General features: G+C 42.7%; 1 protein-coding gene and 1 pseudogene across 8 annotated transcripts in view; both read right to left on the reverse strand.

Moving 5' to 3' along the window:
• Window positions 1-25,913, reverse strand: part of TLN2 (talin 2) — a 368,094-nt gene that overhangs the window by 277,307 nt on the left and 64,874 nt on the right. The gene's annotated exons all lie outside the window — the stretch shown is intronic.
• LOC142818361 (clathrin light chain A-like) lies at window positions 10,559-15,418 on the reverse strand (annotated as a pseudogene).

Below are 25,913 nucleotides of genomic sequence, written 5' to 3' on the forward strand. Positions count from 1 at the left end.
CCACCCATATTCCACCACAAGTTTAACTTTTTGAGAATTTTTCTCCTTAACCTCTGAGGATAGGACAAAGAGCAATGGCCTTAAACTGAACCAGGGTGATTTAGGTTGAACATTAGGAAAAAATTCCTAACTATCATGGTGGTAAAGCAGTGGAATAAACTGCCCAGTGAACAATCTGTCAATGGAGATTTTTAAGAGCATGTCAAACAAAAACCTGTCAAGGATGGTCTGGATAATACTTAGCTCTGCCATGAGTACCAGGACTGGGCTAGATGACCTGCTAAGGTCCCTTCCAATCCTACGATCCTATCAAATGCAGACATGCTTGTGAGTTGCTAGAAAGAATCTCTTCAAACACTGTCCTTAAAGGTTTGCCTCAGTGTAATTCCTACCACTTTCTCCCCTGCTCCCAAGTAACTCAGTTTATTACTCCCGTATGTGTGTGTCCTTCCCACTACCCAAAGTCCTTTAGTCTTTTCTTCCGAAAGTTGAGGTCCCAGCTCTCATTTACAGAAGAGAAAACCGATACCCTTCAGTCTGTTGCAGCAGCACTTTTTTTCGAAGAGATTTGTTGCACTATTTTTGCAGATGTAATTTTCCATTTACAGGCAGTCCCCGTACAAGATAGGGATTATAGGTTTGTTCTTAAGTTGAATTTGTATTTAAGTCGGAACTGGCTCCAGATTGAGCCGCTGCTGAAACTGATCAGCAGCTGACTACAGGAAGCCCTAGGCAGAGTTGCCCTGCCCCCAGCTTCCTGGAATCAGCCGCTGATCAGTTTCAACAGCGGCTGAATCTGGACTCCTGGGACAGAACAGCTGGGGCGCTGCCGGGTAGGTCCCGCAGGACCAACCCGGCAGCACCCCAGCTGCTCTACCTCAGGCATCCCGCAACAAAAGCCTGGTCTGCTGGGGGGGGGGGGGCGCACTAGCTGCGCCCCCTCCTCCCCCAGCAGACCAGGGAGACCCGAGCAAAGCCAGCAGGGTCCCCCACCTCTGCAGCTTTGCTCCTGTCTCCCTGCTGTGCATTAGCTGTGCACAGCACGGAGACAGAAGCAAAGCCGCAGAGGCGAGGGGACCCCGCCGCCTGTGCGGCTTTGCTCCGGGGCAAAGGAGCAAAGCCGCACGGGCAGCGGGGTCCCGCTGCCTGTGCGGCTTTGCTCGGGTCTCCCTGCTGTGCTGGGGAGTCCCCCCCAGCACACCAGGGAGACCCGGAGCAGCTTTTCTCGCCCCGGAGGACGCGGTGGCGGGACCCCTGCGCTCTGTGCAGCAGCCAACAAATGAAGACAATTCTCTATTCATCCCATCGATGTTACATAAATTCCAAGATCTATTTCAATGGGCAGAAGAAAACTCAAGTTTGTGAAATTACACCTGAATTTATTCCTCATGAGGAACAATTTGCTACCTCCAGGTCAAATTGGTTTACAATTTTCTCAGTCTTTTGTAGCAGTAAGAAAAGGAATTTAAGTCTAAAGGCATTACTTCACATTTCAATTGATAAATGTACATTGTCGACTGTATTTAGCCACTGTCACAAGTGAAGCAAAGAGTCAACTGAAATATAGATACCACAATAAGGCTTTAAGACCTTTAACAACTATGGAGAAGCTCCCTTTTCCAGGAAGTAATTTAACAGTACAGTGCTTTTAATACTAGAAATTGATCAAAAGGAATGTAGGGCCATTTAAAATTTGTCAATACATCAAAGGTCTCATTTTAAGGAGCTGTCTTGATTCTCACCATAAATGCAACCCATGAAACTGTACTTGTTTTAGCCAGGCCCTCTCAGAGAATGACAGAGGCCCAGGTCACGTTTAAGTTTAGAGGCCCCAGCCCAGCCCCCTGACATATTTAACTTCTCATCCACAGGCTCATATTAAAACCAAAAGAATATATGAAAAGGGACACCCGATACATTTATTTATTAACAAGTAAGTCATTATACCAATAGCATGTCTATTAAAAATGTAACTTTATTTGTGAGTTTCCACTGAGAGCAAAACCTTTCATTTCAGGAATGTTTTTCTGGCTTTGTGGTATTCAAGCTCATTTACAATTAAAGAAAAAACCAATTTATGTCAACATTACTATTAATGTTAAGTACCACAAGCCCGTTCAAATGTTTTTGTCCCATTGTGGAATGATGTTCTTTAATTGTTTTAACACATTGAACGTGCATTCATCTGAAGCCACTGATCCAGACAAAAATTTGTAATGCAATTGTGGTATTAAGAAATGTAGTCGACAGCCTGAGATTGAGTATTTCTTGAAGCAGTTCATTTGGCTTACTGTCCGATTTAAACCTGGAGGAATGTATAAGTTTCAGGAAGATGATCTTGTCACACATCTTTTGAAATTTCATTGTTGGACCTTTGTTGAAATTGTTCATCAGTTGGTTCTCTGAGCTGCCAATGGAATTCAAAAAGGATACAAATTTGTTACAGTGACTCAAATAGACGTGTAAGACCAGATTTAATGGAGTCAACAAAAACAACAAAATTGACTTGATAGTGCCTTTCTGCATCAGATTGAGATGTTTGGCTACGATTGGTGGAAAACTCAGTTGTGCCAACTTCCCACCATCTTCTATTTACAGAGCTTGGTTTTCCCCAGCAGCTAACTCAGCTACCTTCTCCTTCTGGCTGGGGAACGCACTCACCCACTCTGGTTCCTCCCACTCTATTTCCCCTTTGACTAATGAGGCCCACAGCTGCTTCCATCAGCACTTCAGGCATGGGCTTCCTCAGCTGGCTTCCATTCGGCCTTTTCAGCCAGGCTGTAGTGGCAAAGCTTTGGCTTAGCCAGCAGTCTGTCACACTGGTTTAACGCCATAAATTCATGCTGACCATCTCGTTCTTGACATGCCGTGAAGGGTAACAGAAGATGCTAATTCAGAATTTCCCACTTTCAAGGACTGCTACTGAAGAGGTTGTACAATTTCTGGAATGTTCCAAAGTATGTGATTCCTTCCTTGCATGATTCAGCACAATCAACACCGACAAGATTTAGTGCGTGATTACCACAACTGGAGAAAATACAGTATAGATTTTGCTCAAGGAGGACTGCTTATACTCTGTTGTACTTCTCAGCCATACTGGATCCATTGTCATAGGCTTGAAAATGCAGACTTGAAAATTTAATTTGAAGCCTTCCAGAATTTTTAATACATGAACAGTGATTTCTTTTCCCGTTTTTTTCGTGAAATTATCAAACAAAATGAATCGTTCTTTAACTGAAACCTTTGAAATTCCTCCAATTTTAACATATCGAACAACTACGATCATCTGTTCTTAGCGAGAACAGTCTGGAGTTGCATCAATAATAATTGAAAAGTACTTTGCATATCGTATCTCTTCAAGAATTAGTGTTTGCACAAATGTCCCACACAGCTCAATAAACTTGTTTTGTGTTCTGGTAGACAGATAATGCACTTGCATGCATTTTCTGCTCTCCTGTGATTCATGAACACATTTAACGTGGCCTGATAAAAGTGAGTCGTACTAGCTAGGAAGCTCAAGTATACCAAGAAAGTTTCTGTTTCTAGGGTCACCGATATATTCACTGGACCCAAACAAAGCCAATCCCTGCTCAGAAAGAAAAAGAATGACATTCGGTATGTGCTCAAGGAATTTTTTTTCCAGTTATCAGTTTCTGTGTTTATTTAACTCAGGAGTAAGTTTTCATTTGAACTGTCAGTTAGTGCTGCTCTGCTGCTAGCTGATTTCTATGTAACACGCCTATCTTTATGCATAAAGAAGTTTCATATGCAGGTATTCAGTCTTTCAACTTCCTCCAACCTCTACTGATGCTCCAACCAGATGGACCAGACTGTACTGATGTATTTGAAGTATTACTGTTAAAAATGAAACATGGAACATGCTCCACCATAGTCAGTCTTTTGAGTAGAGCTCTCCCTTTGGAAGAGTTATTGTCAGCAGACAAGTGGGGGAAAAACATGATTTTTAGCATCTTTCAGTATATTACTTGGAATTTGAAAACAACTAACTTTTACAAACAACTGCATTTGAGCAACATTGTTCTTATCAAGAAGTCCAATATCAGGTTCTGATACCACTGTTGTTACCCTGTGTCCTGTGCTAGTCATAAGTTCTTGCTCTTGAGGTCCTCATTTTGTGCCTGCACAGTCCCTAAAGCGAGCGTAGATTCTGCATCTATCACTACTGTTGCCATTTCTGTGTGTTGATCAATAACCTCCCCATTTTGAGGCAATGGCATTTAAATGTCATTTGTGAATACAAAGTTTATCATCATCAGAACTGGAAGTGTCACTGTCAGTATGCTTCAGAGGGATAGCCGAGTTAGTCTGTAACTAGAAAAACAACAAATAGTCTAGTAGCACCTTAAAGATTAACAAAACACGTAGATGGTATCTACAGCTCTCGCAAAGTGGGTTATGCCCACGAAATGATCACTATCTAAGGGCTGAGGAGTCTTTTCTACGAGAAATAATGTTATGGACTTTAAACTCTTAACTGCTTCTTCACTCTGTTGCTTTCACTGTCTCTTACTTGCACCACTTTCAAATTTTCACTTCATTTTTATAAAGGGGTTCTTTTAAAACACAGTAACACAATAAATGAATTCACTAAAGGCTATCGGTTATACAACATTTTAATTGAGTATACTTTGCAATTAATATTCTATAATAAGGAGCTGGGGGAGGGGGTTATTTACTATTGCCCATATAGCCTTATTTCAAAGTCTTCATATTTTGTTTCCTAAAATGTTCCCATTATTAAATTCCTCTTATAACTGGTGCATTATTATGAATATGAACACGGGGCAATTGTCAGATTAGATATAAAGATGCCCTGTCCCCCAGTTCACTGCAGAACCCATCCCACCTCCCTACCTTCAGAGGGTCCCTTATCCTGTATTAGCTGTCTGGTCACTCACAGGGTGGGCAGGGGAGGGGCAGGACTTGAGCTGCTGGGGGTGGGGGGGGGGGAGAGACTCAAGCCCCCAACCCTGTGCTCCCCAGGGGAGGTTATTGAAAAAACTAAATGCTGATAGGCTGCTTTCAATTTTCTCTAATGCTCTGTTCCAAATGTTGACTAGAAACATTTGGTTTGAAGAAACCTGTTGATGAATATCATTGATCAGAGGTTTCCAAGGGAGGAACAAGCAGGTGTCCAAATACAAACAGATCTGCAATAAGTGGTGGATATAATGGGTAATGTATGCTCTAACAGTGGAAGCATGGAGAGATTCTGCCTGGAGACAAGTATGGGTGAAAGGCCTAGGTTGGGGGGCAGAGGAAGGGAACCCCCACCCTGAAGAGACCAGATAGGCCTGCAGCTAGCTCCAGAACTGTGGCACTCAATGAAATCAGCGATAGGCTAGCAGTCAGAGAATCCTCCTGTGCACTTGATTCCTCAGATATGCAAAATACTGTCTCTCCCCCCCCCCAGGAGAATATTGTATCGGTTTTGTAAAGAAAACCAACTGGACATGATGTCATAAAACAACAATTATTTCTGGTCTAGTAAATGTTGATGTCTGGTTCTTTTTGGTTTGAGTTTCTCTAATCATCAAATATTTAACAGCAGGTCACACTATGTGAGCAATGGTTTGTTCCTAATAGTTGTCAAAAGAAAAACTGGCCCCTTTACTTTTTCAGGGTTAAAAGGACAGGTCTGCCTGACCAAATGCGCAAAGCTGACCCAAAGCAAAGAACTGAAGTGATATTAAGGGCTACATAACATCTACAATGTCGTCTTGAATGTGGATATAATCTTCATACAACAGAAAACTATTTCCAGTGATAATATCATATCATAAATAATTATCCTTTTGACTACCAAGTCAGAACTCTGAAGCAGTCTGAAGTGATCTATTAGGAATATTGTCCAACCGCTATACTCTGGTTTTTATTATGCATTTTCTGACCTTATTTCCCCTGCTCCAACTAAATCCTACAAATTGTCAAGAAGAACAGTTAAGAAGTCCATTTAAGCTATAACACTCCATTTCAGCCTTTTAAAATTATTCTACAAGTGACTACAGAACACACACCCTGCCTTGTGCAACTCATTTTCAGTTCATGGTCATGTGCCAAATAATTCTTGAGCTTCTGCTTTAAGTCCTGGTGCATTTTGCAGAAGGGGAGGCCCATGTGCAAACCCAGGTCTCTGGAATTAAGAGTAAAATCTAGTTATTTACTTCTTACGTCTGAATTCTGATTGAAGCTAGGAGCAACTATCTGAATGGTGAAATGCCAAGATCAAGTACTGTTACTATTTGAGTTGAGACCATTTACAATTTCAACTGAACCTTCTAAACAAGAGGCTCTGTGCCATGTGGCTGTTTTCGCCGTCATTCTAACATGTGATGGGATCTAGATAGTATAGGGGATCACAAACTGAACATACACTAATGTGATGGACTGCAGTAGGGGAGAAGGGGCTCTGCAGGAGCCAGTGCACATAGGGAGCCAGGTTAAAGAGAGGCAGCAGTGCAGGGGGAAGAGGGTTGCGTGTAACCGTGCACATGAACAGATAAGCCCACTTTCAAATCCCTAGCCTCAGCTGGAGCTTGGGGTGTTACACTTTAAGATGTGAACAAAGTCAAGAGAAAGAGTCTAGAGAAGAGCCCAAAAGCGAGAAACTGTTCAGAAAATATGACCTGGGTACTTAGTCTTGAGGAAGGGGCCCAATAGCTGTCCTCCAATATGCTGAGGGCTATTCTAAAGAGGGTGGTGACAAGGACAGTAGGATAAGATGGAATGGATATAATCGGCAGCAAGGAAAATTTAGGAAGGATATTTTGGAAAAAAACAAACATTCAACCACAAGGATAGTTAAGTTCTGGAACAGTCTTTCAAGGGAAGTTGTAGAACCCACGTCATTTTAAGTTTTTAAGAACAGGTTTTACAATACACCTGTTGCAGATGGCTAGATATATTGGCTCCTCTTTCAGCACAGGGGGATGGGCTAGATGCCCTCTTGAAATCCCTTCCAGCCTTATATCTCTATTACCACAGAATCGTAGAACCATAGGGTAAGAAGGAAACACAAACAAAGATCAAGATGCAGGATTTGTTCCCTCTATATAACCCAAAATAGATGGCTATCCAGGCTCTTTTGGAAAACTTCCAATGAAGGCTCTTCCATGTCTTCCCTACACAGTTGTTCCATTATCCTGCCATTCTTACACTTAGAAAGTTTTTCCTGAAAATTTAGAAATCTGCCATACTATAGTTTTAACCCATTGCCTCTTGTCCAGCCCTGTGTGGCAAGAGAGAATGATTTTTCTCCATCCTTTTATGGCAGGTTTTCAAGTATCATGTTCTCCCTTAATCTCCTTTTTTCCAAACTAAACATGCCCAGTTCCTTCAGCCTTTGCTCATAGGCTTGCATTGCATCCTTTTGATCATTTCTGTCACTCACCTCTGGATCCCGAGTCTGTAGTCCTATGAATAACAGACTGTTGCCAGTACTGCATGGCACAATTTTCTTTGTTATGATAGGGCTTTATGTTTTACATAGAGTTGCTGATTTATAACTTTTTCTGGTCTACGTAACAGTAACACCAAAGCAAAACTGACATAGATGGAGTCTGTACTAATTTCCTCTTGCTCGGTACAAAGAGGAAATGCCTAGTGTTAGTTTGGGTCACTAGCAAAATTTAACTCAGCTCTTAGCTCAGCGAAGGGATTTTAAGAAGGTGTTAAAAAAACTGGGTAACAGGAAAGAGAAGAGGCACCAGAGAAGTCAAACAAAAAGATGGCAGGGAGATGGACCAGAAACGAGTAAAACAGCACTGCCTTCTGTAGTAGGAGAATGAACAAGAATATTTCAGTTGCTTTCAATGACTACCCTTGAATTAAACAAAAGCTTTTAGGAAAGGTCTTAATCTCTATTAATTGGACAGATCAATTTCTGTCCATAATTAGCACCGAGCAAAATTAATATTAATGAATAATATAAACTATGCGCTTTTAAAAGCGGATAACTTGTTTCAGTCTCACACCTCCAGCCAAGCCAGTTATCATGCCTAGCAGAGCTCTAGGGCAGCACAAATATACAGAACAATCCAGAAAGGAACCACATGTGATGAAAACGTGTAAGAACTTGGCATGAGAAATGAATGAAGCTATGCAGAGCAATAATGGGCACAACACCAATGAATTTGAGAGACAGGCAATACACTGACTTAAGATGGCTGGAACAATTTGTGTCAATGTAACGCAGGCACATTAATTATTTCACTTCCACTGACGTAAATGAACAAGGAAGTTAAAAAGACATATTCAAAGACAACATGAACAGTGGCGGTCCATCCATAGGCGCGAACTAGGCGGTCGCCTAGGGCGCCAAATTAAATGGCCGTTGAGGGGTTTGGAGGCGGGGGTGGCGATCGCGTACCGATCACCCGTTTGACCTAGGGTGCCAGCTGCCGGCAGCTGTCTAGGGTTGCTCCTGAACTTGAATAAGTGAAACATTGCTATAAACTCATGGGAAACCCAAGTCCTTGACTAACCACAATGAATGGATCCCAATATTTCAAAATCAAAAGACAAAAGGAAATGGTTTTATCTTGGTGGAAATCAAGAAAACTGACAGACTAGTTCAGAGCAAATTTAATCATGGAGTACTTTCTAACTAGACAAACTGAGCTAATTCCAGCTTTGGTGTGCATTGCATATGTTTACAGAGAATTTGAATTTGGCCCACATGTGCAGAAGGAATTCAGATTCAATGAACACTATCTGCCAACCTAAGAGTTTTCAAAATTTCTTGTTAAATAATGTGTAGGACAAGTTGAATCTTCCTATAATTAACCATTTTAACAGACTATATGATCAATTGCAAAATGAAAGCATCTTACACAAGCTAAAATCTTGCTGATGCTCTCAAAGTACTTTACTTGCTCTTACAGAATTTACGTGGTTAAAATAAGTCCATATTGACTCTAAGCACTTGCACAAGTAATTTAAGTTTATAAGCAAATTTAGTTTTGTTAATACAAAAATATAAAAATTAGTGATTGTATTTGAATGCATTATTTGGTATCAAAATAGCGGTGCATCTGTTTCCTTTTATTTATCTTGGTATTTATGCTAACTTGCTGCTACCATGTCTGTACCCCTGTAAGAGATGCCTTCAAAAAGACATTTATCAATGCTGAAATATCCAGAGATACTCTACCAAAATATAAGTGAAAGCATGAGCAAGAGCTTTTTCCTCCCCGGCTCTCCATGTTCCATGCTATTTTTTTTTCCGGGTCCATCTCCACTAGTTGTTTTCTGGATGCATTTTCACTTCTAGTGAACACAATAATTTGACAGCCAAAGAGCACAAAGCCAGAGTTTTAACCACATTATGAGTATGCTCAATAATTTCAAGTCAGGCCTTTTTTGGTGAAATTCAGGTTATCTGATGTCATGTCAATCTGAAGAACCTTAATTACATTTCATGTCACTGGTGTTGAAGTATTTTCAGTATTGCTATACTGCACCATTATTCTCTTAGTTTTCAACTTAACCTTCAAATACAAGAATTTGAATAAATCCATTATACTCTAGCAAGTTTTTGTATTTTATCCAAGTCAGGTACCTTTGTGTTACATATCTTAAGATTCAAACTATGTAATCCAAAAACTTCAAGATAAATTCTATGGCTTGCATCAAGCAGGAATTCGGATTAGATCATTACAATGGACTCTTCTGGCTTGAGCCTACAAAAAGGTTTGGATGGAGCAAATAACTGAACAGGAAACCTACTTAGAAACCTGTCTAGTGGGAAGAGCAGAAGGATCTGAGTCAGGATGATCTGAGCTTGGCCTCAGGAAAGTTAAATCACTTCCACCTAACCACACACTTTCAATAGAGAAGTCATCCTTGAAACAAGCCCAAGAATTGTTTTGCACTCACAGACACCAATTGGAAGTTTGGCCACACTTAGTCACTACCTCAGCTTCCTACTTTACCACGATTGCTATGAAGCAAGGTGCTATGAACCAAACAGACAGAATCCAAATAAACAAGGAGTTGAGGTATCAGATGCTATGGAAGTACAGCGAGGACAATTCAAGCGTCAGATAAAAATGTACTGGCCTTACCAGTGCAATTTTATCACCCAAATCTTTACTTCAGCTTTATCTGTACATCCTGTGCATCGGGACGCCAATCAGTTGAAGAATAGTCATGCACAAAGCTGTACTAGTCTAACTACAGCTTTGTCTAGACTATATAATTTAACAGGTGTGCTAGGTCAGTTTAACTAACTCTTTTCCGAACTCTAGCAAACACAAGCCACTTGTTACTTAGGTGCTAGCTCAGCTGCAGAGATGAGGCTTCCCTTCCAAGCTTAGAAAGCATGATGTCACTTGGTTCTGCAAAAGGAGCCCTGGGATTTATTTGGGAGTTTGGAGGGCAGGAGGGGGGAGTAAAATAACTGGCACACAAACACAAATATTGCTCAATCTTGCCATATTGTGTCTGGTTCCCTAACTCATCCCCCTATACTCTGTGACAGACCAAGACCAGATGGCTGCTGCACACTAATTTTTTTTAAAAAATGTGTATCAGTATCAGTACAGTTAAAAGTGATCTCTCAGAGAGACTACAGTTCTGGAGGATCTCTCCTCCCATCTGGGACAGAGGAAGGAAACATGAGGAAGAACATGCAATCACAAACAATGATCAACTGTAGCTATTTCACGAGGTTTGGTCCAAAAACCACATTTAAACATAATTAATCCAATTACTGCAAACACAGCTTCTCTGAGTAAGATTAAGATTCTGCATTTGCAGTGTTTCCATTGCGCTTTTCCTTTAGCGAACCAGTGGAGCCTGCTTGAGTGAAATAAGGACTGAGCGCATGCGGGACACATCTTTTGCCTGCTTAGCCAGCTTGGGATTCAAGACACAGAGCTGAAACACGTTTCTACTCGGTGCCTGGGAAGTTTCTTCCACATCATTCACAAAGGCGTCTTCAGCTGCCCTGTTAGGCTTTTGTTTTCTGTCGCTATTCATCTTGCCTTGTATAACATTCATCTCCTTCATCACCTTTCCTTCCACTCTGCTTCTTGCTTTTGAGAGTTCGCATCAGGTCCTTCTAGGCACTCCCTTTGCTCCTCTCCATTTATGGGTACACTCTGGTTCTGACTGCAGCCGATCAACATGTGCAATAGCAGCATAGCGGTCTGTCAGCCCCTTGCTCTCCTGGTAGAGTTCTCCATTCATCACCACGTCAACAGCATCTGCTGCCAGCCCGTCATCCCCAAGCAGCCCCGCTGGCACCTTGACATTCTCCAGGATGCTGAAACCTTCATCATTCTCAATGCCCAAGATCTCACTTTCCTGCTGGGTCAGGAAAGCAGTGGCTGGGACCTCATTGATGCCTAGGGTTTCCAGGTGTCCGGTATTCACCCGGACAGTCGGTATTTTCAGCTCCTGTCTGGTAAAAAGATTCAGATAATACCGGACACCTAAAATGTCCAGTATTTTCTGAATTTTTCCCCAGCCAGGAGACGAAAATGCCGGGCACCTGGCAACCCTACACACTCAGCACGTGGCCTCCCGCCCCCCAACCCCCTCCCGGCCAAAACCCCCAGCCCCCATGCTTAGATGGTTCGTAAGACTGCCGGCACAAAATGGCTGCCAGCCAAAAGACCTAGGGGAGGCAATGCCTCCCCTGGGTCTTAGTGCTCAACCGCTCCCCTGTTCCTATCCCTGAACTTAAAGGGGACATGCTATTTTAATGCTGTTTAATTTTTTGTTCGTTTGTTTGTTTTGGGGGGGGCTTAATAAGTCCTTGGAGCCTTTTTTTCTCCTCAACAACTTTGGGCTGCCCCCCCCCCCTTTCCCCTGCAACATAATTTTTTCCTGGCTTTTTTTTGGGGGGGGGGGGGTCGGTATTTTTGTTTCAACCATATGGCAACCCTATTGGTGCCACTTAGCACTCTGGACCCCCACATCAGGGCCCTCCCGCAGCGGTGGCTGGGCAGGCCATGCGCCAAACAGACTGAACTTGGCCAGGGCAGCAGCACACACAGAACACACTAATGGAGGGAAGGGTACGCTGGGCTCTGGGCGAACAGTTTTCTCTTCCCCAATTAAACAATGCCAAGTATAGCGCAGCATAACCACCCAGGCACAAAGCTTGCTGGAAGCAGCAGGCTAATCAGAACACCTACAGCCCATTAAGGCCTGCTGGGCCTTGTTTATAAGGCCTCCCTGCAGAGAGGGCATTTAGCCGGAGATCTGAGTGTGAAAGGGTGCACTGTGTGTGAGCTGAGAATTGTAAGCAAGGCAGAGTGCTGTGGAGGAGCAGCAATGACCTGCCCAGGTATCAGAGGAAAGGTACTAGGAGGGATCATTTGGCAAAGTGGCCAGGAGAAGCTGCCAGAGATTGGGAGAAAGAAACCGTGTCTGCTGCTGCTGCCTTAGGGTTCCTGCGCCAGAACCCGGCCCACCCACTACACAAAAGGTGTGTTTCCAGAGCCTAGCTCAAACTGCCACCAGCAGTAACTTCCTCAGGGAACTCTGAAGAAGCAAAACAGTGTGGATAGAAGGCAGTAGGAAGTCTCTTCCCCCCCCCCCCGGTCATGGATTGTTTTCCTGGTAGATGTCACGCATGCCCGTATAAACTAACTTCAAGGAATGAGAGGATTTGCTAATCAAATTGCATAAAGATTCATTAAAATAACAATCAACTATAATCAGGTCTGATATTCAGGTCTGCACTATGGACAAGGAGGCTTGTGATCGGCATATATGCACTTGAGTGTACAAATGAAATAAACTCTGCAATTTGGTCGTCCAGCCATCTGAAAGGTCATGTGCATGCACGTTTATAACTGTGGCCTACTACTTCTGGTTTTCCATGCAAAACCCACAGGTCTGTAATTCTGCATCTAACATAGTTGTAACAGCACTCCATCTCAGTGTAATGTAATGTATACCATACATGTCTACAGCAAACAATACAAACCTACCTGATACTAGACACTGCTAAAACACACAATTCTGATAACTGGAAAGTAGAATGGATTTCACCTTTACGCTAGAATGTGACACCACTCACAGAGAAGAGCAAGCTTACCTTTCAATAGACTCTAGAACTGAAAAGCCTCTGACAGCATTCTCCCTTAAAACCCCATGAAACACAATCGGAACTTAAGTATTTAGAACCCACACTATCAGTCTCATTTACCATGGACACTTTAAATGACAATATTTTTCTCCCTTCTCTTTCCATCCCCATCTTCTCTCTTTCTCTGCTATTTATTTATTCCCTGGACCCCTTAATTCCACTCATCTGAAAAAGTGGCTTGTGCTCACGAAAGCTCATGATACCATCGACATGTTTTGTTAGTCTTTAAGGCACTGCAAGACTATTTGTTGTTTTTTAAGTTTATTCAGTTACAGGCAGCCAAACACAGCTACCCCTCTGAAAAATCAGAACAAAGCGAGCTTTCTTTAAAGACTGATTCGTTTACTGTGCTACATTCTTTTGCATACAGCAGCCAGCAGGAACTCTATTGCTTAATTAGCATATAACACTTTCTCCAGCAATTATATAGTAGTTCACATTGACCATGTTATTTTCACATTAACATTCAATTAACACATTCCACTCCAGCTGCAGGACAGTCTGGCAAGCATTTCTACCAATGGAAAATCCATTATATGCATCCGAAGGCCTCACATTAAAATATTTCAATCCTCTATCAGGCAACTCAATTCACAAAGAAAATTTTTTGAATATGCAGGTTAAAACTTTCCCCAAGTTGAGAAACAAGACTTCCCCTGTGTTGTCTTAATTCACATTCAGCCTAATGCTAATCCTTTTGTCTATTAGAGACTATTCACTTATAATCAGACCACAGTAAATCTAATAATGACTCAGCCAGTCATGCTAATAAAAGGAATCCAATGCCAGAACAGAAACTTCTACTTTCTTGGTATATCTGTAGAAAGAATACTATCCTGTCTCAGTGACTTTCCACTCGCTTTGCAAAGTTAGATTTTCAAGGCTGACTTCTCTGCTGTGCTACAGGGAATGATTTAGAAGCTGTACTACAGCACTCTTCTCAGGTTGCACTACTATTTATGTCCGAAAAGCAATGCCTGTGTTAATGAGAGCTGTTATATTAAACATGCAAGTACTTAGGTAAAGGTCACATGGACTAAAGTAACCCATGTAACTTAGGCACTGGTATGAGAGCACTCCAATATCTTATAACTTATATGGTTTCCTTTAATGCAAAAGGTCTAAGTATGTCTGCGTTCCATAAATATTCACTAATATCAGAAGGTTACACCCTGAAATGGCTCAAGATCCCATTCTTTGGTCAATGAGGTGATAGCCTTTTTTAGAACTGGATCACATAGATTAATAGTCTTCAAACTATTTCTGTTGTGTCCCTCATTACCTGTAATGGAGACTGTTCGTGTTCTCACACTCACACTCATACTCACGAGTGATTGCCAAAAGTCAGGCTGGAGCCAGGGCTTGGATACTAACCACAACTGGAAACAGAAGTGAGGGCCGAGGCCAGGACTGCGAGTGGAGCCAGGATCTGAAGCTGAGGCTACTGTTGGTATCAAAGCTGAGGGCAGAGCGAGGCTCCTTCCCTGCCCCACAAAGGGGCTGATGTGGGCCTTGCCGCCCAGCCCTGAATGTTCCTTTGTGCCCTTCTGAGAAGGCACACCACACAGTTTGGGGAATCTCTGAGGTAAATGAAGTTTTCATTGAAGGACCTTGATCAGTTAAGGACAGAAAGTAAACACAGAGCAACAATATCAGAAATGAGTAATGATTTTGGATACCTAACCTGAAAAACCTTTCATGGCCTGACATACGAGAATACTGACTGATAATTCTCTGAAAATTAGCCCCTCAGGTGCATCTTCGATGGGACATCAAAATAATTACTTGTAACTCTCAAAAACTTTGTTGCACCTGACTTATAATCAGGGGATGCCATAAGTTATAGCCCTTCCATTAATTAAAAGTCTTACTAAATATCTGGTCCATCAGCTGGACATAAAAGTACACTTAGCATGAAAATTACACAGTGAAGCTAGTAAACAGCAGCCTGATAATGAGAAGCCAACAGCACCTTTTTCGCATTACCTCTTTTAGGAGTACAGTCTCCAACGTTCACGATCGTGGTAACATCATCCTGGCTGCTTGTGGACAGTTTAAACAGTCAAATAGCCACTACGTTACTTAAGAAAGCACTGTCCATGACTACACAAATAGCGGCTTTGCATGAAGCCAACCCACTACACTGAGCAGAGATCTTGCCCAGAGCTTTGAAAAAAATCAAACTCTGGGAGAAGCATTCTCTACTTTAAGTACACAAACTAATACCAAAAGAAAAGGAAAAACTATGTAGCACTTTAAAGACTAACAAAATGGTTTAATAGGTGATGAGCTTTCATAGGCTAGACCCACTTCCTCAGATCATATTCTGGAAGAGAATTGGCATGACCATATATACCATGCCAATTCTCTTCCAGAATATGATCTGAGGAAGTGGGTCTGGCCCACGAAAGCTCATCAACTATTAAACCGTCTTGTTAGTCTTTAAAGTGCTACATAGTTTTTCCTTTTGTTTTAGCAAGATAAGACTAACACGGCTACCTCTCTATTACTATTCAACAAACTAATACCAAGTTAACAGTATTAGCAATTCCAGGTTCAAGTGTACTCACTGGACACCAGAATGGATACACAAGCACTGTAAGAACATGAAACGCGTTTACTCAATACCAAGGAACTTTATCAGACCCTACACAGCAATCAGAAAACATCGTTTGAGCCTCAGGAAAGAAGCCTACAATACTTCAGAATGAAGAAGGTAAGAAAATAAGTAGTTTAGGTTAAGCACAGGAAGTCCAGAGTAATAACAGCAAGACGTAAACTAAACATCTAAGACATTGTTCCTCAGATCTATGGAGTAGAGTGCCAGGAAATCAGACTGCAGAAGAAGTGAAATGTGACAGCATACAGGAGATTAAGGAGTTGAGTGTACTGAGATGGAAATGATGCAGAAGGTTAAGACATAACAGCCAAGTTCATGGAATTCTACCAAAATGGCTGAAGTAGTTCAGAAAGCAAGAAGGTTGTGTCTGCTTCATTATTTTCCTTCTCATTTAAAGGACAAAGACTCTCTTAACTGAGCATCAATTGTTGCAATAATGAATTAGGCCAACTCCTGATGTGTGTCTTCTCTCCCCTTATTCAAGCAAACTCCATTCACATCAATGGAAGTTTTGTTCCAGTGAGATCTGAACAAGGGTTTTAATACTTATTCCAGAAAGAGTTCTATGGTATTTATAGATGCAACAGAAATGTTACTGTCTTTTTCTGCTCAAGAGGAGGACTCCTTTGAACAATAAAAGTAAAAGAAATGGCAGCTTGGCCACCTCAGAACATGTGCATCAGCCATGCTCTGGCAATGCACTGGAAGGACTATGAGCCAACGGGTAGAAGATTATCTATAAAGCAGCAACTGGCATCAAGAGCTGCCTCTGTTCAATTATACTAATGGGTTTGCTTATTCCGAAAGGCAGCTCTTTTTATTTACATATACTTGAACAGCCTTTCAGGCTGCACTTGTCTGCCATCAAAGTAGAACTGTGTTTCAGTTTTGTGCTACATGTCCCTGAAGTAGGAAGTATGATTTGGGTCAATTGGCCAAAAGACAGAATCCTGATTAAGATGAAACACTTCAAGTTTCAATAATACTCCCCTTGGCAATCCAGAGTTTAGTGGTTATCTAACAGTAATAAGCTGACCCCAGAGAGCCAGGTAAGAAGTAAGGATGCCTGCCCCCACCCTTGCTGCCTCCGACAGTCCACTGGTTTGACTAAGGTACAAAGACTATTTCAGACCAAGAACAAGGAGTCCAGCTACGCACTGAGCTTTGACTTCTACCGCTACCTAATTTAGATCAGTGATTTCCAGTTCTGAGTAGTCTTTAAGCAGCTCAACCATTCTGTGTGTTAGCAGTGTAACAAAACATAACCACAGAACCAGAGAAATGTATACCTGGAAAGGATCTTGACAGCACATCTAGTACAATGTTCCTTAAATTGTGTTCTGCCTTTTTTTTGCTCAATAACTTTTCCCCGGCTCTCCCCGTCCCCCCCACAAAAAATCCTTGGTGTTCCTCATTTAAAAAAAAAATTATTATTGTTTGGTGTTCCTCAGTCTTAAAAAGTTTAAGAAACATTGATCTAGTCAATCCTCCCTGCAGTGAGGCAGGGTCAAGTTGTGGTACATGTAGGTACAAATGACATAGGAAAGGGTAGAAGAGAGGTCGAGGAGGCAAAATTTAGGCTTCTAGGAAAAAGACTGAAATCCAGGATCACTATGGTAGCGTCATCCGAAATGCTTCTAGTTCCATGCGCAGGGCCAGGTAGGCAGGCAGAGCTTCAGAGTCTCAGTGTGTGGATGAGATGATGGTGTAGAGAGGAGGGGTTTAGATTTATTGGGAACTGGGGAAACTTCTGGGTTGGGGGACCCTATACAGGAAGGATAAATAGAAACCAAAATAGAACCAGACTGCTGACACTTAACATTAAAAAAGGTTATAGAGCAGTTTTTAAACTAAGGGCTAGGGAAAGCTGACAGGTGCAGAGGAGAACATGGATCAGACAGAGACGTCTCTTAAGGGTGGGTCTATTAATAGAGATTCTCTATGTTCTAGTCAGGAGGAGAGGATGGAAGATGATAAAGTACGGGAGCTTTGCGAACAAGGAGTTGAGAAAAAGAGTTCTCCAGGTAAAGGAGGAGCGAATAATGGGACCCTTGAGGTAAGTGGCTGTCTGTAGTGTGCGTTTGCATTTGGCGACTTACTAGTTGCCGGAAAGAAACTGTGTGCTGAGCTTGTGTTTGTCTGTTCGAAGATTCCAGTGCTGAGCTGTTTATTTAAAGGACCATGAAACTGTGGCCAACAGTTGGAAGCTGTGAGCTTCTTAAGGATTAGAAATCTAGAACCCTCTGTTCATTGGTTGAGCCTTAGTCAGGGGGCGGGGCTACAAGGAAGGCCAGGGCTTTATAAAGCCCATGAGTAAGCGACCAGGGGGCAGCTAACCGGGAGTTTCGAGAGGGAGTTTTGAAGGGGAGGTGGAAGGGGGTGAAGTACATTTGCCATTCTTTAAAAGTTTTAAACTAAACTACAAACAACACTTCATTTTTTTAAAAAAACCCTATCAATAGCCTCAGTAGCTGTAGGACTGCAGGCAGAGAGAGAATGCAGGCAGAAGCCCAGCAGCAAACTGGGGTCTATCCTGTTTATTGCACTCAACATAGCATGTATGAGAGACGCTATTGAATTAAAAAACTCAAATTTAAAAAAACTCAAATTAAAAAACTTGATAATGGGGATTTCAGCTATCCCCATATTCTCTGGGTACGTGTCACCTCAGAGATAAATGTCTTGATACCATAAATGATTGCTTCTTGGAGCAGATGGTTCTGGAACCCACACGGGGAGAGGCTATTCTTGATTTAGTCCTAAGTGGAGCACAGGATCTGGTTCAAGAGGTAAATATAACTGGATTGCTTGGAAATAGTAACCATAATACAATAAAATTTAACATCTCCGTGGTGGGAAAAACACCTCAGCAGTCCAACACTGTGGCATTTAATTTCAGAAAGGGGAACTACACAAAAATGAAGAAGTTAGTTAAACAGAAATTGAAAGGCACAGTGACAAAAATAAAATCTCTGCAAGCTGCATGGAAACTTTTCAAAAACAGCATGTTTGAGGCACAACTTAAATGTATACCCCAAATTAAAAAACACAGTAAGAGAACCAAAAAAGTACCACTAGGGCTTGGCTTAACCAGGTAAAAGAAGTACAGACAGATAAAAATATATCTTTTTAAAAGTGGAAGTCAAATTCCATCGAGGAAAATAGACAGGACCATAAATTTTGTCAAATTTAGTGTAAAAATATAATCAGAAAAGCCAAAAAGGAGTTGAAGAACAGCTAGCCAAAAACTCAGAAAGTAATAGTAAAATGTTTTTTAAGTACATCAGAAGCAGGAAGCCCGCTAAACAACCAGTAGGGCCCTTGGACAATCGAGATGCTAAAGGAGCACTCAAAGATGATGAAGTCATAGCAGAGAAGCTACATGAATTCTTTGCTTCAGTCTTCACGGCTGAGGATATTGGGAAGATTCCCAACCTGCGGCATTCTTTTTAGGTGACAAATCTGAGAAATTGTCCCAGATTAAGGTGTCGTTAGAGGAGGTACTGGAACAAATTGATAAACTTAACAGTAACAAGTCACCAAGACCAGATGGCATTCACCCAAGAGTTCTGAAAATACTCAAATGGAAAACTGCAGAATTATTAACTGAGGTTTGTAACCTATCCTTTAAATCAGCTTCCATACCTAATGATTGATTCATAGACTTTAGGGTCAGAAGGGACCATTATGATCATCTAGTCTGACCCCTGCACAGTGCAGGCCACAGAATCTCACCCTCCCCTCTTAGAATAATCCTCTCATCTATGTCTCAGATATTGAAGCCTTCAAATACTTTGAAGGCCCCAAGATGCAGAGAATCCTCCAGCTGTGATCTGTGCCCCATGCTACAGAGGAAGGCGAAAAACCTCCAGGGTCTCTGCCAATCTACCCTGGAGGAAAATTCCTTCCCGACCCCAAATATGGCGATCAGCTAAACCCTGAGCATGTGGGCAAGACTCACCAGCCAGAAACACAGAAAGTTCTCTATAGTAACTTCTATCATCCCTCCATTGACGTATTTCCCACTGATAATGAATGGCCAATTAGTTACCAAGATCAAATTATCTCATCAAACCATCCCCTTATAGAATCATAGAACTGGAAGAGACATCAGAAGTCCAGCCCCCTGCTCTAGGCAGGACCAATCCCATCTAAATCAACCTGGCCAGGGCTTTGTCAAGCCGGAATTTAAACACCTCTAGGGATGGAGACTCCACTACTTCCCTAGGTAACCCATTCCAGTGCTTCACCACCCTCCTAGTGAAATAGTTTTTCCTAATATCCAACTTGGACCTCTCCCACCATAACTTGAGCCCAGTGCTCCTTGTTCTGCCATCTGTCACTACTGAGAACAGCCCCTCTCCATCCTCTTTGGAACCTCCCTTCAGGAAGATGAAGGCTGCTATCATATCCCCCCCTCACTCTTCGCTTCTGCAGACTAAACAGACCCAATTCGCTCAGCCTCTCCTTGTAGGTCATATGCTCCAGACCCCTAATCATTTTGGTTGCCCTCCGCTGGACCCTCTCCAATACGTCCACATCCTTTTTGTAGTGGGGGGCCCAGAACTGGACACAATACTCCAGATGTGGCCTCACCAAAGCCGAATAAAGGGAAATAATGACATCTCTGGATCTTCTGGCAATGCTCCTCTTAATGCAACCTAATGTGCCATTACCCTTCTTGGCTACAAGGGCACACTGTTGACTCATATCCAGCTTCTCATCCAATGTAACCCCCAGGTCCTTTTCCGCAGAACTACTACTTAGCTGGTTGGTCTCCAGCTTGTAACTATGCTTGGGATTCTTCCGTCCCAAGTGCAGGACTCTGCACTTGTCCTTGTTGAACCTCATCAGATTTCTTGTGGCCCAATCCTCCAATTTGTCTAAGTCACTCTGTACCCTATCTCTGCCCTCAAGCGTATCTACCTCTCCCCCTAGCTTAGTGTCATCCGCAAACTTGCTGAGGGTGCAATCCATCCCCTCATCCAGGTCATTAATAAAGATATTGAACAAAACCGGTCCTAGAACCGAACCTTGGGGCACTCCGCTAGAAACCGACCGCCATCCTGACATCGAGCCGTTGATCACTACCCGCTGGGCCCGGCCTTCTAGCCATCTTGCTATCCATCTTACCGTCCATTTATCCAATCCACATTCCCTTAACTTGCTGGCAAGAATATTGTGGGAGACCGTATCAAAAGCCTTGCTAAAGTCAAGGTATATAACATCCACTGACTTTCCCATGTCCACTGAGCCAGTTACATCATCATAGAAGCTAATCAGATTGGTCAGGCATGACTTGCCCTTTGTGAATCCATGCTGACTATTCCTAATCACTTTCCTCTCATCCAAGTGTCTCAAAATGGATTCCTTAAGGATCCCTTCCATGATTTTTCCAGGAACCGAGGTAAGACTCGGTCTATAGTTCCCTGGATTGTCCTCCTTCCCTTTTTTGAAGACGGGCACTACATTTGCCTTATTCCAATCATCTGGGATTTCTCCCGATCTCCACGACTTTTCAAAGATAATGGTCAAAGGCTCCTCAATGACAGTTGCCAACTCCCTCAGTACCCTCGGATGCATTAAGTCTGACCCATGGATTTGTGTACGTTTAAGCTTTTCTAAATAGTTCCTAATCTGTTCTTTACCCACCACGGGCTGTCCATCTTCATCCCATCTTGCATCACTTAGCGCAGAAGTCCAGGAGCCGACCTTGTCCGTGAATACAGAGGCAAAGAATGCATTGAGTACTTCAGCTCTCCCCACATCATCTGTCACTAGGTTACCTCCTTCATCTATTAGGGGCTGCACATCCTCTCTGATCACCTTCTTCTTGTTAACATGCCTGTAGAAACCTTTCTTGTTATCCTTTACATCCTTAGCCAGTCGCAATTCCATTTGCGCTTTCACCTTCCTGATAACCAGGGAGGAGTTTAAATGTGTAGCTCGAGAATGCCGGAGGGTTATTTGTCCAAGTTTCCACCTTTTGTAAGCTTCCTTTTTGTGCTTAAATTCACCAAGGATTTTCCCTGTAAGCCAATCCGGTCTCCTACCATGTTTGCCTCTCTTGCTACGCGTCGGGATGGTTTCTTTCTGTGCCTTCAATGAGGCTTCTTTAAAATACTGCCAGCTGTCCTAGACTCCTTTCCCCTTCACGTTAGCATCCCATGGGATTCTGCCCATCAGATCTCGGAGGGAGTCAAAATCTGCTTTTTTGAAGTCCAAGGTGTGTATTTTACTACTCTCTTTTCTTCCTTTGGTCAGGATCCTGAAATCTACCATCTCGTGATCACTGCTTACCAGGTTGTCACCCACCTCTACTTCCCCTATTAGTTCATCCCTGTTTGTGAGCAGAAGGTCAAGCTGCGCACGGCCCCTGGTCGGATCCTTCAGCACTTGTGTCAAGAAGTTATCCCCAACATTCTCCAAAAACTTCCTGGATTGCCTGTGTACTGCTGTATTGGTTTTCCAACAGATGTTAGGGTGATTAAAGTCCCCCAAGAGAACCAGGGCCTGCGATCTGGCAGCTTCGCTCAGTTGTCCAAAGAAAACCTCATCTACCTCATCCACCTGGTTTGATCAGCTTGATAAGCCTCTCAGTCACATCCTGAATGCGAGCTCCCGGTAAGCAGCACACCTCTCGAGATTCCAGGTCCGGACGGCAGAGGGATGGTTCAGTCCCTCTTAGGAGGGAGTCCCCGACCACCACCACCCGTCTTTTTCTTTTGGGGGTGGTGGCCGTGGAACCCCCATCCCTAGGACTACGCATCCCATGCCTTCCAGTAGATGGTGCTCGCTTCTGGTTTCTTCCTTGTGAGGTCCCTTCCAAAGAATTCACCTCTGCAGAGCCTGAGGAGAGAGCTTGAAAGCGATTACTTACCTCTATAGCATTGGGGGATTCACATGTTGGCCTTTTTCCCCTTCTAGAAGTTACATGCTGCCAGTTCTCTTCTTAGTCACGTACTGCCCTCTCTGGTTCCTCTGCCTTCCGTGCTTGAAGGATTAAATGCTGCCTTCTATCGAGGAAGTCTCTGATCGAGCGTAGGGTCATCCTCTCTGATCGAGTGTAGGGTCGACACTTGGGCCTCCAGTTCTCTAATTTTTTCTCCCAAATTGTCGACCAGCTTGCACTTTGTGCAGATGAAATCTGTTCTTTCTTCCGGGAGGAAGACAAACATGGCACACACTGTGCAAGTAACAGCAACAGACCCATCACCATCCATCACTGCTGTCCTGGAGAAGGGATTTAAAAGAAAGGCAAGAGAACCTCCCGCCCTTCCCTCTCCACTTCCAAACTCCCTCTCTAAACTCCCTGTTAGCACTCACCTTTTGGAAGATAGCTAACATGACACCAATATTTAAAAGGGCTCTAGAGGTGATCCTGGCAATTACAGACTGGTAAGTCTAACATCAGTACTGGGCAAATTAGTTAAAACTAGTAAAGAACAACATTTTCAGACACATGGATGAATATAATTTGTTGGAGGAAGTCAACATGGTTTCTTGAAAAGAGAAATCATGCTGTAATAATATACTAGAGTTCTTTGAGGGGGTCAACAAACATATGGACAAGGGGGATCCAGCGGATATAGTATACTTAGATTTACAGAAAGTCTTTGACAAGGTCCCTCACCAAAGGCTTTTAAGTACAGTAAATTGTTATGGGATAAGAGGGAACATCATTTCATGTACTGATAACTAGTAGTAAAAGACAGGAAACAAAGGGTAGGAATAAATGGTCAGTTTTCAGAATGGAGAGAGATAACTAAGGGTGTGTCTAAACTACACTCCTCTGTCAGCAGAGGGATGTAAATTAGACACATCGAAAGTGCAAATGAAGCCGGGATTTAAATATCCTGCACTTCATTTGCATAATAGAAGCTTTTTTCCCCAAAATGGGGCTTTTCGAAAAAACCCGGCAGTTTAAATGGGGCATTTTTGACAGAAATGCCCCATTTCGAAAGATCCTGTGCTCTGTTAAAAATGCCCCCTCTAAACTTCTGGGTTTTTGTCAAAAAGGCCTGTTTAAAAAAAAAAAAAAAAGCGGCAGCCCAGTCCATCTGGTAAAAAAATTCAGAAAATACCATGTCAAATGTCCGGTGTTTTCTGTTTTTCCTGGCTCGGGCATCCGCTGGAATACGCACAGTTCAGGCTGGCTGGGGCAGGGGGAGGATGGAGCTTCCTGGGCAGACTTTAAAATGATGGCCTTAAAAGGGCAATGCGTGCTCTGCTCTTAAAAGGGCAACCTTTTTTAGAGGGGTGGGGGGGGGTCAACTTTTCGCCCGAAGTACTGGCAACTTTTTTTTTTTTTTTTTTAAACCACTGGTCCTGGGAATTAAAGGGGTCACAACTGTTTTACGGCCCCAGTCAGTAGTTTTTTTTTCCCCCTCAACAAGTTTTGCTGCTATTTTTGTGTGTGTGTGTGGGGGGGGAGATTGAGGGTTTCTCAAAAATCAAAAAGGTGACGTGATGGCGAAAAGTTTGGGAACCACTGCTGTAGCCAATTCAAGTGGAGCATTCAGGATAAGTTTCCTTCACCAATCCATTACAAATAGGTGTGGGATTTGGCTTGTTTGTTGTTGTTTCTTTAGTTTGAGCCTCAGGTAAGCTAACCATTTTATACACCCTCCTCCTTCTTCAATTTTTGTTTGTTATAATAAAAGCAAACTCACAGGAAAGGTTAAAAAATGCTGGAAGCCAAAGAAATACTATTTAAGTAGCTCTTATAGTCACTTGGTTTAATTTCTGTATGCACCGAGAAGAAACAGTCCATTTCTATGCATGCAAATTCAAAACTCGTCTGATTTTTCATCTTCCTGAAGTACGCTGGCTGTTTTTTCACATGGGGAAATTTCCAAAGTTCCATTACATCTCATTGGTTTCAAGAGTAAAAGCTTTAGCTTATGGTTTAAACTTATTTGACAGTTCAGGATGTGTAACTTGCTTCCTATTCAGTATAGACAACTAGAGACAAGACAATGTCCAGTTCCCAAGTGAATTCTGGAGCAATCTGGGTCAAATCAATGATTCATTAAATCTGTGTCTCCATGTTGCTAGAGAGATACCAAGCACTTCTCAATTGCAGGATCTAAAGATCCCAGATGAAACACTTCTAGATCAGTCACAACAGTCTTCGCTAGACATAAGAGAATAGCACGGCAACTATGCATTCTATGAACAAGTGAGCTCCACAGCCAAGACTCAGGGTATTCATTGATCTATTTTACTATAAAATTGAAGTGTCCTTTAAAACAAATACTTGGTTTCATGTGCCCCTCCGCCTTCCTCTCACAACAAAAATGGAAAGAATACTTGAGAAAAAAAATGACAACCTGAAATTGGTTAATTTTTTCTTGGCACTGGAAGGCAACACCAATATACACCGTGATAGCGGAGAACATAAAATACCAGTGTGGTAGGGAACACTTAATCCTAGTTCAAGGAAATAGTCTGGGGGGAAAACATTTTCCCCAGATGAGTTTTGGGTCTTCATGCTTCCAATCACCATGATCTTCAAGCACCGAATTCTGAAATTATACAGGAAAGCCAAGATGAACATTTCCTGTTGAACAGTTTCAGTGGAGCCCCATTGCTACTAGGGATGTAAGCAACTAATCGAATAGTCGACGATCCGATAAGCAAAAGCTTCTCAAATAGTTGACACACTAGTCAACTAGTCACTTCTTCCCTCTTGCTGCCTGTATCACAGAGGCAACAAGGAGGCAAAAGAGGTGGGGGTGCTAGAGAGAGCTAGCTTAAAACTCAGTTCCCCTCCAGCTCCAGCTCCAGCTCCGTGAGAGGGGGCAGGGCGCAGTGGTGGCCAACTTTTGAAATGTACAGGAGTCCCCGCTGGGGCTCTTGTACAATTCAAAGTTGGAATGCCACATGGAGCCTGGGGCCAGTGGGGAGTCCCCGCTGATCTAAGGCTTCATGCGGCGCTTCCACTTTGAAATGCATAGAACCCCCGCTGGGGATGCTTGTACATTTCAAAGTTGGAACACTGCGTGGAGGCTGGGGTCAGCAGAACTCTCCACTGGCTCTGAGTTCCACGCCATGTGCCAACATTGAAATGTACAAGAGCCTCCATTGGGGCTCTTGTACATCTCAAAGGAGGAACACGGAAGTTCTTATTGACTAATCAAATAATTGATGGAAATACCATCGACTATT

The sequence above is a fragment of the Pelodiscus sinensis genome, chromosome 14 (genome assembly GCF_049634645.1).
Source record: "Pelodiscus sinensis isolate JC-2024 chromosome 14, ASM4963464v1, whole genome shotgun sequence".
Taxonomy (NCBI): Eukaryota; Metazoa; Chordata; order Testudines; family Trionychidae; genus Pelodiscus; species Pelodiscus sinensis.